At 34.5% G+C, this 6,000-nt stretch overlaps 1 protein-coding gene across 2 annotated transcripts in view; it reads right to left on the minus strand.

Moving 5' to 3' along the window:
- FILIP1 (filamin A interacting protein 1) overlaps positions 1-5,403 on the minus strand; it is a 200,101-nt gene extending 194,698 nt beyond the window's left edge. For both annotated transcript variants that reach the window (XM_055113893.3, XM_003805810.7), the window contains exon 1: positions 5,016-5,403. The gene's annotated coding sequence lies outside the window, so the exon portion shown is untranslated. The remainder of the gene's footprint in view (positions 1-5,015) is intronic.
- Positions 5,404-6,000: the final 597 nt, after the last annotated feature.

The following is a 6,000-nucleotide window of genomic DNA, read 5'->3' on the forward strand; positions in this document are numbered from 1 at the left end:
TAGCCTTTTCCCTTCTCTCATTAGCTAAAACATAGACTGACCATTTAAGAAAAAAAAAAAACATAATCCAATATACTTTCCTGAGGTTTCTATATTTTTGCCCTGGTACCACTATAATGTATTCATTCCACAAAGCCAGGAAAAGTTATTTCCTTCTTTTCTTTCTTTATTTTATTTTTCCTTCCTACCTTCCTTTGTTTCTTTCTTTCCACACAAAGTTTTCATTAGAGAATGACAATTTTAAAATTTGTTTTGCCTCAACTTTTAGAGACTTATCCTTTCAATTGGGAAAAATAAAGTAAAATTGACAGATTTAAACCATTTATGTCCTGCATAAGGTTTGTTGCCACTAAAGCTGCTAAGAAACTTCCCTGCTTATAAGGGTGCTTTATATATTTTTGTTAAGTATACAGAATATTAAGCAGAATACACATACACACACATCTTATGAGATAACACTTTTTGTTTGTCTTGGAATGTACTTTTCTTTTCATATTTAAGAAGAATGAATAGGATTAAGGTCAATGAATCGCAAGAATTCATTTCCATTTAGTAAAGTTAAAGTTAGCTTAAGATGACCTTTTTTGGTCTTTTCATTTTTATCTGTTACTAGGTTAGTAAAACAAAACAAATCATCTAAGGAAAGAAATAAAGAATGATAAATTTAATAATGTGTTTTTGCATGGAGGAGGAAGTCTTCATTGCTGTACATTACCCAGTATAGTCGGCTGTAAAACAGACACCCAAGCACTGTGTATAAACACACTTTATCTCCAAGTGCAAATATAGAAACCATAGAACAGTCTGTGCTGTGGGTGATTTCTTAGCCTTTTTAGTAATGGTTCTATAAGACAGCAGACTGCTGAGTGATAAGGGAGAGTTTGAAACATAAATTCCATACTAAATTATTGGCTGCTGTTCAAATTGTGTCTGCTTAGAGTACCCAGCAGCAAAGTATGTCCCAAGCAGGATTCCAAACTTAAATAATACATTCTCCTGCCTTTCCTATAATCTATGAAGTTGAGATCACAAACTATCCGCATCCAAGAACTTTGTATACAACTAAGATTAAAGTAAACAAATAACTATATTTAAGGTGTAATAAAGCCATACTAGCTTAAATTTACTGAAGAATAAATTATAAACTATAGATTTTATAAGTCATTTAATGTTCAAAAAAACTTCATAAGGAAATAGCATTATTACCCTCATTTTACAGATGAAGAAACTGAGACACAGAGATTAATTTGCCTAAGGTCACCTTGAGCTGAAATCTGAATCCAGGCTATCTGACTGACTTAGTCATGCTACTAACCTTTTCTGACTCCTCTTCCATGAACATCTTCTGGTTATATCTTCAACTCAGATTTAAAGAAACAAAATGTATTTTTATTAGCTTATCTTTTTTCTATTTATTGCTATATATATTAAAAATAATGTAAAAATGAATTTATACTGCAGGCTTTTAGATGTCATTTTTCTAATAAATTGTTACCAATCTTTTTTCTCTTAAACCTTTCTGTTGAAATAAATCTCAACACAAGCTTGCCCCCTCATTTCTCCTAGTGCTACCTTTCTAAAACCCATGAGTTTAAAGAAGGAAGATTAGACAAATGAATGAAAATGTCGATTAAACAAACTCTGTAAAATCTTAAATCTTAAGGCATATGTTTTATGAAAAAATGCTCACCTGCCAAAAAACGAAAACACAGTTAGCATTATTTAGACTGTGTAAACCCCAAAGTTTCACTTCTAAACAATAAGTAAAAATTATAACCACAAGGAAACCGGTGCTTAATGAACATATTAAATATTTCACAAATTTCATTGGAAAATTCCATAGGGTTTCTTACTGAATATCCACTTAAAAGAGTAAGTTTCATCACTTTGACCATCTTAAAATATAAATACTAAGAGAATGTTTTTCTTTTGTTGAATACAGAACAAATTGCTTTGAAAGTATGATTCCTGCTTTATCTCACCCAATAAGGCTACAGTTTTCATGAGCAATTAAATACTGAAAAATGTCTTTATCAAAATATCAAGAGAAAAACAACAGAAAAAGGATCATAACGTATTTAAATGTTTTCTTGTTCAAAGCCAGATTCTAATTCACGATCCACAAATAAGAGCCATGATTTAAATGAATTGTACCAAAAGTAACTATAAGTAGAACCTGGCACCAAAAGATAACAAAAGTATATAAGTTACAGTATTTAGAGGTCTAGGTAGATACACAGGATTTGTGTGTGTGTGTGTGTGTGTGTGCATGTGTGCATGCATATATACATACACAGTCCTGTCATATTTCCCCTTTCTATTTTATTCCTGAGAGATACAACATCATTTCCACAATTGGGTACATGAGTGTAGTTAAAAGTGTTTGTAATTTTTCTGTGCATGGTAAAACCATGAAGACTTTCCTTGAGAAATTTCTGAAGTAAAAAACTATTAACTTACAGTTGCTTTTCTTGATTCTATACTTATCCATACTTTCTCATGTACTTATCATCAGATATCTAGAGCCACAAATGTGAATGGAACATCCACAATGTGCCTGCAGCTGAGAAGCTCCAAAGCCAAGTGATGCTTAGGATACGGCATTGCACCTAATAGACGTCATAAAATTGTTCTGAATATAAAGAGGCAAACCCTATTTAAAAGTACCCTAATTCTAATAGAGCACAAAGCTGTCTAAACTTAGAAAGAATCACTTCTAACATGTATGATCCAGAATATCATTGTGAAAGTGGAAGACCCTGATCTGGGTCTTAAAGAGTAGGCAAAGTTTCTACAGGACGAGAGAGTAAATGTCTTCCAGGCAGGGAGAATAAAAGCTGGGGCAAAGCTAGGGTATTGAAATGTTCACTGAGTATGTGTTTGGAGAATGGCCCATAATCTGAAATACCTGAAGCAGAGGGACCTTGTTGTTGAGTCATGGTAGTGAGACTGGAAAAGTTAAGTAGGTGCCAGATGATGGAAGGTTTTCAAAATACCCAGCCTAGGTGTTTGGCAGCAACTAGAAGTCCCAGAAGATAACTGAAGAGTAGATAGACAAACATAGCAATGCTTTAGTAAAACAATCTCGTGGTCATGGGCAAGATGATTTGGATGGCAACAAGGGGTAGGAGGGAGCAGCATTGTTATAATCCAAACTAGGGTGAAGAGAACAGGCATTAGTGTGGTGGAAGACACGGCAATGGAATCTAACAACTTTTATGGTAAAGGGGAAAGGGACAGTTCCAAAATGTCACAGAACTATGAACTTGAGTGAATAGGAGAACAGATCTGCATTGTCGTGGAGAGCCTGATTGTTCATATAGTGGAGGAAACCGTGTGGTTTAGCCTGAGCTGAGTTGCTGTTGATTCTCGAGAATAAATGTACAACAATGAAGACAATTAATGATACTGAAAAATTCACTTCATCAGCAAACATGACTTTCACACAGGGCCAAATGCTGCACTTAGTTATCGCCACACTGTCCCACTGACTCCAAAAGAAATTACATGCCTAGAATCAATGGTAGATTTTGGCCTTACACATACATTTTTAAGTCAACAATGTGACCCTTCTTAGGATAAAAACAAGAAAAATGTAAAGCATTTAGTTCTGACTTTTCAAACTCCTTCAAGACAAAGATATTTCATCTCTACTAAAGCACCAGGAGTTTCGGTCTCTAATAGTAAACTTACCAGAGTGCATTTTGCACTATTATTTATACATATTTGTATATGTGATTCACTTATGTACTGTATAAACAAGTAATCAGAATTATAAAACATAACACATACTGAAATGAGTGCCCTATTTCATTTTCCTGAGCATATGCTATATAAGCTTTAATTAGCTTTTCTTAAAAGAAGATCATTTTCTGAAAAGGTTGATACATTCTTATTTGTCAACAAATAATATGTTCAAAACTGGTTTTGGGTAAATTCTTTCTTTACATTGACAGAATAGACTTTAAAAATTCCAATTAAAATGTGCTTCTATATCTTCTTTGATATTATCCTTAGACTAAAAAATTATTCAAATCATCATATTCATTTAGAGGTAAAGTATTTTTATGCAAATCTACCCCAATTACAAACCACCAGATGTCAATACTAACTATATCAACAATGTACAACCATAAGTTGTCATATTCAACATGAAATTGGTTACTATAAGCAATTCTGATAAAATTGCATGGCAACTCATGGAAGGGGAGACAAGATGCCATCAGATGAAAGGAGGGTTTCCTTTACACTATAGTAAACACATTCATACACACACACATGCAACTTAACAGAAAATGTTTTCTAATTAAGTTTTTAAAAATAGAATCTGTTATATCTAAATACAAGTATTGATTTATTTTTTAAAAGTACACAAATATCATTATCTTGAGTAGTTATATTCAACAACTTCAAGAGTAGTGATTTAATACCAGGCATATTTTATGCCCAGTCAGAAGCATTTGGGGTGACTCTAGTGTAACGAGGTCAGAACCAGCACAAGGTGTACCAGTGTAATCAGAGAATTAGGCAAAAGGAGACACATGCAACGGCAGGTTTAAAAAGTACAGCAATACAAACACCATGCGGGACTTTCCTCTCATTTACCAAACACAAGCTGCTTAGCTAGTTTCAGTAAATGAAAGTTATTTTACTTCTAGGGGAGATATCCTTTTCATTGCTTAGCCATCCCAATTGTGAAAGGAGATGTGAAATTGTCCTTTGTCATAGTTCTGTTACCTGCCGAAGAGTGTTAACTTGGGAGAAATACTTTGATGTCTACTAAAACACCATAAAATTATGTGTTTAAAAAGGAATTGGTATAATTTTGAGGAAGAGATGATGTTTCTGACTTTTTAAAAATAATTCACAATGGTTATCATAATTTCTAAATGTGTTATCACATCATAGAACAGGAAGAATCAAAGGAAACAGACAAAACAGAATGGGAGAGAACTCTCTTCTTGTGGAAACAGATATTTCTTAAGAGAGTAAGTAGTTATTTATTTTGGTCTTACCTGACGGCAGCTCCTTTAACCAAAGGTATGTCCTCTATGTAGGTAGTTTATCCTTTGAAGAACCCAGTGGCTTGTTTCACAGCCCAAGACAGATTCGAGTTCTCAAAAACTATCCAGCCCAAAAGAATACAGAGGAAAAAGCTTTTCCCACTTTCTTTCCCAGGACCAGCCAATAGCTGAAGTCATGCAGGAAACAGAGTAGAGAGGGGGGAAAGCAGCTTCTTCTCCCTGAAATCCCGATCAGCAGAAATTGGAAGTTGTTGTATATCTCCCACCCAGACTTTTGTTTAAAAGTTTTTTCAACTGTTGCTAGGTGTTGTTGGGTTCGGAGATTAGGTTTCTCCTCTTCTGCTCCCTTCACAACACTGTCAGAGCAATGACTATGTTGAGGAGCTGAGCTCGCGGGTGCTATATTTAACCAGTGTTCTCAGCAAGTCAAGCCTGTCAACAGCTGAGAAGTTTGGAGCCGGCTTTACTCAGTTCCTAAGCAGCTGGGTTATCAGTGGATACAGCGCTGCTCACCCTGTAAAAGATTGCGGGAAAACCGGCAGGCCCTTTTAAGGACTTCTGCTCATTTCACAGAGGTAATTATTGTTTGAAGCTCTTAACTACAGACTGAGATTTGGGACTTAGGTTTTAAAATGTGAAGAGAAACAGAGCAGCAGTTGTATTAGGCAGAGCAATTTACTAATGCAATATTCTTCTCAATTAGGCTCTCTCAGATAAATGTTCTGAAATAAAAAATGCTTTTCAAAGTGTATCACTTCTGCATAAATGGAGGTTTTTAAAAAGTGTATCACAACTGTTGGTTGTGAAAATGAGTACAAGATCACTTCCAAACAGCTTTTGACACTGGTGTGTTTCATTTATAGCTAGATCACTTACCTAGTCATATCAAACTTTTGTCCAGCTATGTACCTGAATGTTATTAAAATAATATTACCATAAAGGAATGTCTATAACATTATGATTTTGAAAGGAGTAA

This window comes from Pan paniscus, chromosome 5, assembly GCF_029289425.2.
Source record: "Pan paniscus chromosome 5, NHGRI_mPanPan1-v2.0_pri, whole genome shotgun sequence".
NCBI classification, from domain to species: Eukaryota; Metazoa; Chordata; class Mammalia; order Primates; family Hominidae; genus Pan; species Pan paniscus.